This window comes from Nycticebus coucang, chromosome 6 (genome assembly GCF_027406575.1).
Source record: "Nycticebus coucang isolate mNycCou1 chromosome 6, mNycCou1.pri, whole genome shotgun sequence".
Lineage (NCBI taxonomy): Eukaryota > Metazoa > Chordata > Mammalia > Primates > Lorisidae > Nycticebus > Nycticebus coucang.
In genome coordinates this window covers 69,992,593-70,004,956 of record NC_069785.1, presented here as the reverse complement: position 1 = coordinate 70,004,956, position 12,364 = coordinate 69,992,593, and the positions used below count along the sequence as shown (strand labels likewise).

At 35.6% G+C, this 12,364-nt stretch overlaps 1 protein-coding gene across 2 annotated transcripts in view; it reads right to left on the bottom strand.

Annotated features, from left to right (window-relative positions):
• IQCH (IQ motif containing H) overlaps positions 1 to 12,364 on the bottom strand; it is a 296,182-nt gene that overhangs the window by 203,075 nt on the left and 80,743 nt on the right. The gene's annotated exons all lie outside the window — the stretch shown is intronic.

The window sequence follows — 12,364 nt, the reverse complement described above, 5'->3', positions numbered from 1 at the left end:
TTTTAGGTCACACAGTATAGTAAATACACACAGATTATTCAATTTTAAGATAAAGCTGAAAAAAGGAACAAAAAAGAAAAAAGATTAATCTGATTTTATATTAGCGAAATTAGCCATTCGACTCAGTTGTATAACACCTTATTGCCCAGCAAAGTCAGTATGACTTTAAAGAGTCATCCTTCAAAGAAAGGGAAAGTTTCATCAAGATTGCAGGGAGAAAAATCACTTTACGAAATAAGTATCTCCTGGCTGAGAAATGCCTGTATGAACAAAATGTTAGGGCCCCCACTGCCAGGATGTGGTAACTATAAGGCAACCACCACTCACCCCATGAACACTGAACTCTTTGATGATGTTCAGTAAATAAATAATAAAAAGATTTTGTATTTTTAATAGGAAAGAATAGCCTGTAAGTGCAATCTGTCCTTCCAGGTGAGTTGGAAGGGGTAAGGAAAGTGCTACCAACCTTGCCTTCATGAGAATGAGGGACTCATAGCTAGACGGCATTTTTATGAGACTGTGATCTTGTTGATCTATCTTGGTTGCTTTTCCTCATCCTCAGCTCTCCTCTCCTCTCCTCACCTCACCTCCAGATATGAGTAGCTTCCAAGATTGCTTCCTGAAATCAGGAAGGCTGAGATAATCACCTAGAGTGACTGACATAGTCATTGCTGAGGATCTGGAAATGGCATATACATTGTTGAGGATATTCAGTATCAAATATGGCAGGATTTCTGGAAAAGCAAATATCCAATGTACTCAATACACAAAGGCAGCAGACGATCTAATACACACCCATATAAGAGAAAAACTCAATTCAGTTCCAGTTGGGGGGATGGACAATGAGAGAGGGGGGCGAAGGGAGAAGGGGAGGGGATTGGTGTGCTCCCACTTAATGGGTGCAATATCAGGGTATATGGGACACCTTTTGGGTGCAGGACACAACTACAAGAGGGACTGTACCTAACAAATGCAAATATTTAACCTAGTTGTTGATACCCTCACATTCACTTGAAATTAAAAAAAAAAAATGGCAGGGTTTCCAGTTGTCTGATTGATATCAGGTTAAGTGAGGCAAAGGTAAATTGGAGAAAGAGAGAAAGATTCAACTTAAACAAAATTGTCAAACACTATGATGATGTAAAATACAGGCCTGGCAGTTTCAGGGTGCAGAGCATAATTTATCTGGATTTTCTGAAAGCCTTTGACAAAGAACACCTGACAATCTGCTCTTGAAAGCTAAAGTAGCAGGATCCAACATAAAACACAACGTAAAGGATGGGACACAAAGGAGAAGACTGCAGGCAGGGATGTCAGGAGCAAAAGCCGTACTCAAGAACTATGCCGAAAAGGCAGTAGGGTGTGTTTGTTTGTGTGTGTGGGTGTGTAGCAGAATAGAGGGGAGGGTTATAATGTACAGAAATAGATTGTTCAGGCCGTGTTGCTGGATATGAAACATCTGCCCTGTCCCATTCCCATGGTAAGGACAACCACTTCCACACATGCCTGGTTGGAGGGGGAAGGACTGTGCCAACCCGCAGCATTTACTGAGCACTTACTATGTAACACTAACTTTAATACAATGAGCATTAAATTTCATGAGCAATGGAAAAGCTAAGGGACTGTAGGAGCGTGGAAGAGGAAGTAATTAACTCTGCTTGCCGGTGTTGCAGAAGGCTTTGCAGCAACTCTCAACCCTGGCGGCATATTAGAATTACTTGGGGAGCTTTTAAAAAATACTGCTGCCTGGGCCCCAACCCTGGGCAATTAATTCAGAATAGCTGGGCTGGGGCCTGAGCCTTGGTATTTTTATAAAGCTCCCCAGGTGATTGTGATGTACAGCCAAGGCTGAGCTGTATTATAGTAAGCGACATTTAAATTACATCTTAAAGGAAACATTGAATTATATTAGGTAATTACAGGTAGAAAGGTGACAGTAAAGCAACATAGCATATTAATACATTTCACAGAAGTGAGGACCTACGTATGTAGCTAGTGTGTAAGGTGTGTGTATGAGAAAAAGGGTAGGGTGGGAGAATGAGACTGGAAAGGTACATTGAGATTGATGAAAATTAAAGAAGCCAGCTTTGTGAATGCTGAAAGAATTCAGATACCATCTGCTGTGGTTTCTCCTTTTAGTCTTGCTTTCTTTTTACATTTTACTCTGGAATTATGGTTTGTAGTTTGTGTAACATGGTATGAAGTTACATTATAAAAGAATCATATTATCAATAGAACACTGTCCCTTATATCTGGTCCTTCATCATTATTTCCATAACAATAATTCAGAACTTTATTACTTGATGTCTGAAATTTCTATAATAGCTTAAGAAAAAAAATTTTAATTTAAAAAAATACAGAAAAGCTTCAAGAAGTAAATAGCAATTATATTCCCATCAGCCAGAATTAACCGTGATGATATTTTTGCACATTTGCTTCCAGTATTTGGAAATAGAAAAGCATTCTATTTTATTATTTGGTACAAATGATAAATGCTCCTTATAAAGATTTCAAAAAAGGCAAAAGTTTAAGAAATTTTGCCAAATATCATTAGGTGATCCATTATCCCTGACATCTTTAGAGTAACTGATATCAGCTTGTATAAAAATAGGACTAAATTATTTAATAGGAGGGAAAAAAGCTGCATTGAACCTAACAAATAACTAAAACTTCAGATAAATATTTCTCTATCACAAGATTTCCTTTGAATTAGAATAGATTCCTCTTCAAGGGCTGACAAATTTTTTCTTAAAGGTCCACATAATATTTTAGGTATGCGGGTGTTGTTTACCTCTGTTGTGACTGGAAAGCAGCACAGACAGCACGTAAATAAATGGATGAAGCTGTGTGCTATGGTCTGAACGTTAGTGTCCTCTCTCCTACCAAATTAGTATGTTGAAAATTAATTACCAATGTGATGATATTAAGAGATGAGACCCTTTGGAGGTGAGTAGATCTTGAGGGTAGAGCCCTCATAAATGGAATCAGTGCCCTCAGGAAAGCGGCCCCAGCGGTCTGTCTTGCCTCTTCCACCATGTGAGAACACAGCAAGAAGTCACCATTTATGAAACAAAAAACCAGGCCCTCACCAGACACCATATCTGATAGCACCTGATTTTGTTTTGTTTTGTTTGCAAATTAAAGTGATCTTTATTATTTCTTTTCTTTTATTTTGTGGGGTACAATGTGTTGATTTTTTTTTATTAATATAAATCATAGCTATGTACATTAATGCGATCATGGGGCACCATACACTGGTTTTATAAACAGTTTGATACATTTTCATCACACTGGTTAACATAGCCTTCCTGGCATTTTCTTGTTATTGTGTTAAGGCAATTATATTCTACATTTACTAAGTTTCACATGTACCCTTGTAAGATGCACCGCAGGTGTAATCCCACCAATCACCCTCCCTCCGCCCATCCTCCCCCCTCCCTACCCTCCCTCTCCCCCTTCCCCATATTCTCAGGTTATAACTGGGTTATAGCTTTCATATGAAAGCCATAAATTAGTTTCATAGTAGGGCTGAGTACATTGGATACTTTTTCTTCCATTCTTGAGATACTTTACTAAGAGGAATATGTTCCAGCTCCATCCATGCAAACATGAAAGAGGTAAAGTCTCCACCTTTCTTTAAGGCTGCATATTCCATGGTGTACATATACCACAGTTTATTAATCCATTTGTGGAGCGATGGGCACTTCGGCTTTTTCCATGACTTAGCAATTATGAATTGGGCTGTAATAAACATTCTGGTACAAATATCTTTGTTATAATGTGGTTTTTGGTCTTCTGGGTATGTACCTAGTAGAGGAATTATAGGATTGAATGGCAGATCTATTTTTAGATCTAAGTGTTCTCCAAACATCTTTCCAAAAGGAATGTATTAATTTGCATTCCCACCAGCAGTGCAGAAGTGTTTCCTTTTCTCCACATCCACGCCAACATCTCCGGTCTTGGGATTTTGTGATATGGGCCAATCTTACTGGAGTTAGATGGTATCTCAAGGTAGTTTTGATTTGCATTTCTCTGATGATTAAGGATGATGAGCATTTTTTCATATGTCTGTAGGCCATGCACCTGTCTTCTTCAGAGAAGTTTCTCTTCAAGTCCCTTGCCCAGCCTGAGATGGGATCACTTGTTCTTTTCTTGCTTATACGTTTGAGTTCTCTGTGGATTCTGGTTATTAAACCTTTGTCGGAGACATAACCTGCAAATATCTTCTCCCATTCTGAGGGTTGTCTGCTTGCTTTACTTACTGTGTTCTTGGCTGTAGCACCTGATTTTGGACTTCAAGCTACTTCTGTGTTTGATAAGCCATCCAGTTTATGGCATTTTGTTAGAGCAATCCAGATGAACCAAAACACTGTGATTCAATGAACCTTCATTTTATTTTATTTTTAGAGACAGGGCCATATTCCGTTCTCCATGCTGGAGTATAGTGGTGTGGTCATAGCTCACTGTAACCTCAAATTCTTGGACTCAAGTTATCCTCTTATTTCAACCTCTGGAGTAGCTAGAACTAGAGTTGTGTGCCACCAACTTGACTAATTTTTTAATTTTTTGTGGAGATGAGGGTCTTAATATTTGCCTAGGTTGGTCTCAAAATACTGGCCTCAAGGATCCTATTGCTTTGGTTTCCCAAAGTGCCATCTCACCCAGCCTCTTTCAATGAAACTTTATTTATAAAGCCAAGTGGCTAGCATGCAAACTGTAGTTTGTGGATCCTTGCTCTAGTTAAATAAAGGTGATTATGAAAAATGCTTAATTTTTTTATTACATGATTATATTTTGGATAGTATATCTCAACTTCAAGAGAGGAGAAATTAAAATCCCCTTGATACTGCCATCTCCTCTCCCTTACCTCCTAGTTTTTCATTGTATTATTTTTTTACACTGTCCAAATATATAATATTCACATTGTTTTGAGACCATAATTGCAATGATTGTTTAGCACTAGTTCTCTAAAATGGGGCAAGTATTCACGAACAGTTCCATTCTCATAGCTTCTCTACTTGAGTCCTTTATTTTGATCTCTTAATTGGCTGGCTTTGGTTATCAAGCAGTTCTTCCCAACAAGTGTTTATGGGTCCTTTACTTCCCTGAGCCTTCATACCTGAATTACATCTAGAATCATCCTTTCTTCTTCTTAAAATTTTGTAGACATTGCACTATTGTTTTCTACAATGAATCTTGTTGTGAAATCTGTTGTCGACCTGATTTTATGCCCCTTGTAGGTGATTTACTTTTTTTTTTGGCCTGGATGTCTGAGGCAGTTTTCATCTTTGACATTCAAGTATTTAACCAGGAAATACTTTTATGTTAAATATTTTAATGAAATTTCCTGGAATTTGGCATTTTCTTCCCACTTGTAGACTCAGTTCCTTCTTCACTTTGAATTTTTTTTCTTACATTACATCATTAAATACATTTTCCCTTTCATTTGCTAGGTTCCCTGTTTTAGGGACACTAAGTGTCCTTAAATGTTGGCTTATCTTTATCCTTCATGTTATGGTACCTAACTATTCTCTCCTGATTCCATTTAGAATAAGGCATCCTGAGTTTTAGCTGAGTACATGGCTATCCAGTTACAAGACCACACTTCCTGGAATCCCTTGTGGCTAAATGTTGATAGGTAACTGGATCAGGGTCACGTCCTTAGAGTGCTTGGCCTGGACTACCTGTCTTCTCTCTATGGGCTGAAATATGTGTGTGGAGTAGAGTGAGCTTTTACCCAGAATGAGAATATCCTGTAATGACTGGAATGAAGAGATAATGGAACATCAAGATAGAAAGAACCGTATCTTGAATGATTCTGGTGGAGCAGAACTTTCCTGCTAGCCTTGGACTTCTCACCCGTGGACTGCTAATTTATTTAAGTCCTTATCTATTTCTTTGTTACGGCAACTTAACCTGTACCAAAGTAATGTGTTATCTATTCACTTCTAATTAACTTCCCGTCTTTTTCCTCTGTATTTCCTGTACTTCATCTTTTTTTAATGTCAATATCTCAATATTCAGCAGTGTTTGTTCTGCTCTATTCTATTTATAGCTTATTTATAGTCCCATAAAGTATTTTGGTATTCAATATGTTTATTTGCAGTCTTTTTTTTATCTCATTCTGCTATTTTACCATCTCATGTTTCAGCTCTAGTTTCACTTATTCCATGTTCTTATCAAGCTGTACTATATAATGTGAAGAAATTGGGAGAAAATTCCTTCTGTTACTTGAGTTATGTTTTTCTAGGTTAGGCTTTATCTTTACAGCCCATGACTCTCCCTTCCTCCCCCTTCTCTTCCCTTTGTTTTGTTAGCTGTGGGTAATATAATGACATGAAGACAATACAGAGGTCACAGTAAATCAGTGTAGTGACCATATCATGTCTTTTTCCCTCGGAAGCTCTGTCCAGACATTCAACTTGCAATGAGATAGTATCTCCTCTCACATTATCTGGAACCAGTGTGAGATCTCTCCCAGCAACACATGAGAACTGAGTTATTCTTTGTTTTCTCTACCTTTTTGTTATCTGAGGGCTTGGAGTGGGGAAGCTGCTATTAAGGAGGTATGCAGTCTTTGTTAAAATGTTTAGGCTCTTCTACCCTCCTGAGGTTTTGATAAACATCCTGTGTAAGGGCTTACACTAGCTAGTTGAGGGTGAGGCCATCCATCTCTTGAGGGGTTCGGACTGGAGCTCTGTTGCACCTCTCTACTCTGTTCCTGAATTTTCTGCTTGTGTATTTGTGTACAACCTGCATGATCATATCCAGCAACCCTGCTCCAACCCTCTAAACCAGGAAGGGAAAATAACAAGGGCATGTATCTAACCAATTTTAGAGGTAGAACTTAAAATGTGGATCACTGCTTTGTTACACAGCATTTTTTTAAAACTGTATTTTCTTGCTCCTGGAGATTCAGAATCTTTAGAGCCAAGCACAGCATACATCACCAGCCCTACAACTATGTCCTCATATTAGAGCCCTATTACTCTAACTCCTTCCGTACTCCTTTCCTGATGACACTTAACTTGGATATATTAGATAAAGGAGTCTCACTTTCTCTCAGCCTCAAGTTTTCCGAAATTCTTGGAGAGAGAATAAAAATTCCCAGGAGAGGCATCTATCATAAAGGCAAAAGTCTTGGGCTTGGAGCCCTGGATTTGATCCTAGTTCTGTTAAAATTAGCAATACGTAGGGGCAGTAAGTCATTTGACTTCTCTGAGTCTCGGTTTTATCTCATGTAAAACAGGAAACTCTTATCTACAGGGCAATAGAATTTTATATAAAGGATCTGTTCTTAGAGGCATTTCATAATTCTGAACTCACATAATTCAAGACAGCCAAAGAATGGCAGGTATGGCAAAGACTGCTGGCTAATCTCCAGTGTGTTTCTTAGACAGAAATTACATTTCCCAGCCTTCCTTGCAGCTCCATGTAGCTTTGTGACAAGGTTCTGGCCAGTGATAGTGATTTTCAATCAGTGTGCCATGGCACACTGGTGTGCCGTGAAAATTTTTAAAGATCATTAATAAAATTATTTTTGGAAAAAGTTCAGAGTACAGTAAATATATTCTTCTTTTTACTCTTTTTTTTTTTTTTTTTTTGGATCAACATAATTTAAGCATGCCAGGGAAGTTTAACTATAGGCTCAAGTGAGATAAAGAAGATACAAAAACACTGACTTAGTGATTCTACTAATTGGAATACAGAATATGGTAGGAGCTGAGCAGGCATTTTAGCTCACAAGACAGAAAACCGATATTCTAAACAAAATAGCATATTTTTATTTACTCAAGTGGTGCCTCTCACTTCAGCATAAATATACATTCACTCAGATGGCACAAGTTTTGAAAAATATTGAAGTTTTGTTTCATTTTTTACCTTTGAGAGGATTTAAATCATTCCAAACTTTGTGTCAGAGCAAGAATTTATTATTTTGCATCATGATTGCTTCTCAGCCTTTTGGCTAAGATCAAGTGTATTTTACATCATGATATTTAGAATTTATATAACCCAATTTTACATTAAATTCAGCATCACTGTTCTTTCATAACATGCTTGTGAGGAATTAATAATTTAATATATACAGATGCGTCCCATAAACTTTTTTCATACCAGAAATTGATTTTTTTCACATAAACATTTTATTGAAGTACAACTACAACATTAATTTTTAAAAAGCCACAAATCATAATTCGAAATTCATGATGAAATTTTCACCAGTGACCACTATAGATAACTGGCATCAAGAACATGAAAAATTTTAGGCATCTCAGAGGCCCCTCTCGTGCTCCCTCCCAGCCACTACCATAACACAAAGGTAACCAGTATTCTGAATTCTATTGCCTTCTATTTTTTTCTGTTTTTGAACTTTATATGAATGGATTATCATACTACGTATTCTTTTGTATTTGTATTCTTTCTTTCAAAATTGGTTGTGAGATTCACTATGTTGCTATGTATTTCAATATGTTCACACCATGAACTTTTAAGTATTCATTTTAAATGATAAATTATATGTATAGCTATAACCAGTAAGACTTGAACCTCAACCTACCACTTTTTTTGCAATTTTTATAATGTTTCTTCTAGAATATTCTCCCTCTATTGGCTTTGCTACTTACCTCTTAATACACTTTAACAACTGGTTTAAAGGTAACCTTCTTTAGGGAATCATCTCTGATTTCTTCTTCCTCTGAGTTTCTATAGCTTTTTTTGTAATTCTATTTTTGTAAGTATTTGTATACTACTCATCTAATTCTGTCTTTTTATCTCATTTGAAGAAGAAATAAATCAAGAATGTTTTTTTAAAAAGTACTTAAGATTTACAGGGAAGCAACAATTAACACGAACACATTAGCAACAAATAGTTTCCTTTTTGATAATGGTAACACAAGACTAAATAATGGCATATTTATCCTTCTGGTAACAGACTAATACTACCGAAGACAACAATGATAAACTCTGGACAAAATATTAAAAAAAAACAAAAACAAAAAAAACCTATTTGAAGATACTAAGAAAAATTGAAAGCAAGCAGAAGCCAGAGGGAAGTTAATCTTGAAAGAAGGAAATGGTAACAACTGAGATTTATGTGTATGTGACTTCTGGACTGGAAGTACTTCTCAGCTGTGAGATGCAAAGTGGCTATCATTCAAGAAGAAACATCACACAGTCTTACTGGCTTGAAGTAAGAGGATGGAGGTTAGGGCTGTCATAAAGACTAAAAATAAGGAGGAACTGTAGAAATGAGGAAGCTGCAGAAGGAGAGATTCCGGAATTTGCAAATAAATGCCATATAAATCCTTAACTGACCTTTGAGCTCCACGTATACAAATGAGATTTTAAGGGGTCTAGCAAAAATGTAACAATAAAAGTAAGTTTTGAAAAAAAATGAGGATAGATTTCAACTGCTACCAACCATAGCAATGATAGAATTCAGAATTCAAATCTAGGTAAATTAATTGCCTACTTGAATAATAATTGATATATTAGAAAGCAAAGTAACAGGATTCCAAGTCTCTACAACATATCGCTTATAATGTCCATAACAATAAAAGTTACCATATATGCAAAGAAACAGGAAGCAGCAGCTCATAGTCTAGAGAAAATGTAGTCAATAAAAACATCACAAAATGATCCAGATGTTGGAATCAGCAGATATTAGAGATGCTATTATACAGATTTTAAAGACTTTAAAGGAAATATGGTCATAATAAATTAACAGATGAAAAATCTTGGCAGAGAAATCGTAACTATAAAAAAAAAGAACCAAATGGAAAGCCTAGAACTGAAGTAAAATATTTGAAATAAAAAAATTCATTGAATAGTTTTCACAGCAGATTAGAGTGGGCAGAAGAAGATAAGATAGACAGATAAATTAGGTATTACCTAATCTGAATAAGAGAAAGAAAAAAATATTTTAAAAAGAATACCTCCTTAGTGACTTGTGGGACAATATCATGTTGTATAATTTGTTTGTCACTGAAGCCCCGGAAAGAGAGGTGAGAGAAATGTAAAGAAAAATACTTAAAGAAATAATTGCTAAAATGTCCCTCCAATTTGCTGAAAATATTAAACTTATAGATCCTAGAAGTTCAATGCAATGTACTCTAAACAGAATAAACACAAGGAAAACCATATGCGGACATTTCACAAACAAATTAAATCACAATTTAAAAGACAAAGAAAATCTTGAAATCAGCCAGAAAAGCCATTACATATACAGGTAGTCAATGATTTGAATGATAGCTAACTTTAGAAACAATGGAACTTTTAAGTATTGAGTAAGAAAAAAATAAAAAGACATGATTACCTTAAATTTAAAATCCAGTGAAAAATCTTTCAAAATAAAAGCAATATAAAGACTTTTTTTTTTGGACAAAAGATGATCATGTGTCACCAGCAGGCACACACTATAAGAAAAGCTTAAGGGAAGCTCTTTAGATTTAGATTTAGAGAACTCAAATCTATTTAATTACATGACAAATATAAAAGAATATATGTTTTTCTTCTCTTAATTTCTCTCAGATAATTGCCTATTTGAAACAAAAGATTGTTACATATTATACGGTTTATAATATATGTAAAGTACGTGACAATAATAACACAGAAGATTATAAGATAAATTGTATTCTGTAGTTGCAAATTCCTTTAAAAATGTAAGGAATTTGCATTGTTAACTTCAAAGAAACTCTAGTAACTTTAATTCCTAGAGCAACCATTATAAGTAATACAAATTGGTATAGTTAAAAAGCCAATAAAAGACTTAAAATGGAATAGTAAAAAAAATTTTTTACTCACATCACCCTAAGTTAGAAAAAAAAGAATGAGGAACAAAAAAACAGATGGGATAAGTAAAAAAACAAATAGAAAAATGTTTATTCTAAATCAAAGCATGTCAATAATTACATTAAATGTAAACAGAGTAAATACTCCAGTTAAAAAGCAAAGATTATCACATTTGAACTTAAAAAACAGAACACAACTATATCTATAAGAGATATATTTTAATTTTAAAGGCACAGGTTGAAAGTAACAGTAAGAAAAGATCGATGTACCATTGAAACTATAAGAAAAAGAAAAATGGAATAACTATATTAACATCAGGCAATAGGCAGGGGTGTCCAGACTTTTTTTTCCTCTGCCACATATTAGGAGAATAAGAGTTGTCTTGGGCCACACATTAAATATACAAACACTAACAAAAGCTAATTAGCAAAAAAAAAAAAAAAAAAGTCTGTGCATACTTTTTGTGATATCTGACACCACAGATAAGCAAAAAAGTCCTCACAAAATCAGCATAGGGCCCACAGGCTGCAGGTTATTGGCACCCCCATAGTTTAAGATAAGGAGGATTATCAGAGAGAAACAGATTTTTCTTTAAAAGATGAAAGTGTTAATTAAGAAAACACGATAATGTGTATGTCTCTAATGATATTAACACAAAATATGTGAAATAAAAATTATCAAAACTGAAGGAAGAAATACACAAATCTTCAATTAGAGTTGAAGATCTTAAAGTCCTCCTCTCAGTAATTGGTAGAACAAATAGCTCTTTAAAGATCAGTAGTATATAGAAGGACTGAACATTATCATGAGCCACCTAGACCTAACTGATCTTTACAGAATAAACCAACAACTGTAAGATACACAGGGTATTCCAAAAGTCACCCCTAAAGTCACCACACACAGGGATGATGGGAAACTGTAGCTAAATGTACCTTTATTTACAAAATATTCTGTTAGCTACCTCTTTGTATATTCTTTTCGTGAGTACATGGAACATTCACCAGAACAAATTATATCCTATGCCATAAAATAAATCTCACTCATTTTCAAAAGATTGAAATCTTACAAAGTATATTGAATAGGTGTAAATATGAAAATGGGACTAAATGAAAAATTTCCAAGTGTGAGTAGAAACAAAATTCCATGAAGATTGGTTGACTCAATAACTGGGAGAAAATAGTATTGCTATTCTCCTTCTTCCTTTTTTTTTTTTTTGAGACAGAGTTTCACTTTCTTGCCCTGGTAGAGTGCCATGACGTATAGCTCATAGCAACCTCAAACTGCTGGGTTCAAGTGATCCTCCTTGGCCTCAGCCTCCCGAATAGCTCGGAATATGAGCACTCACCACAATGCCCAGCTAATTTTTCATTTTTCTATTTTTGGCAGAGACAGGGCTTTGCTTTTGCTCAGGCTGGTCTCAAACTCCTGAGCTCAAGGGAACCTCCTACCTTGGCCTCTTAGGGTGCTAGGATTATAGATGTGAGCTACCAGCCAGGCCTATTATTCTCCTTCTAATAAAAGCCAAGCCACACCATTGGTGAAGTCCAGAAGGACAGGAAGGGCTTCAGGGAAA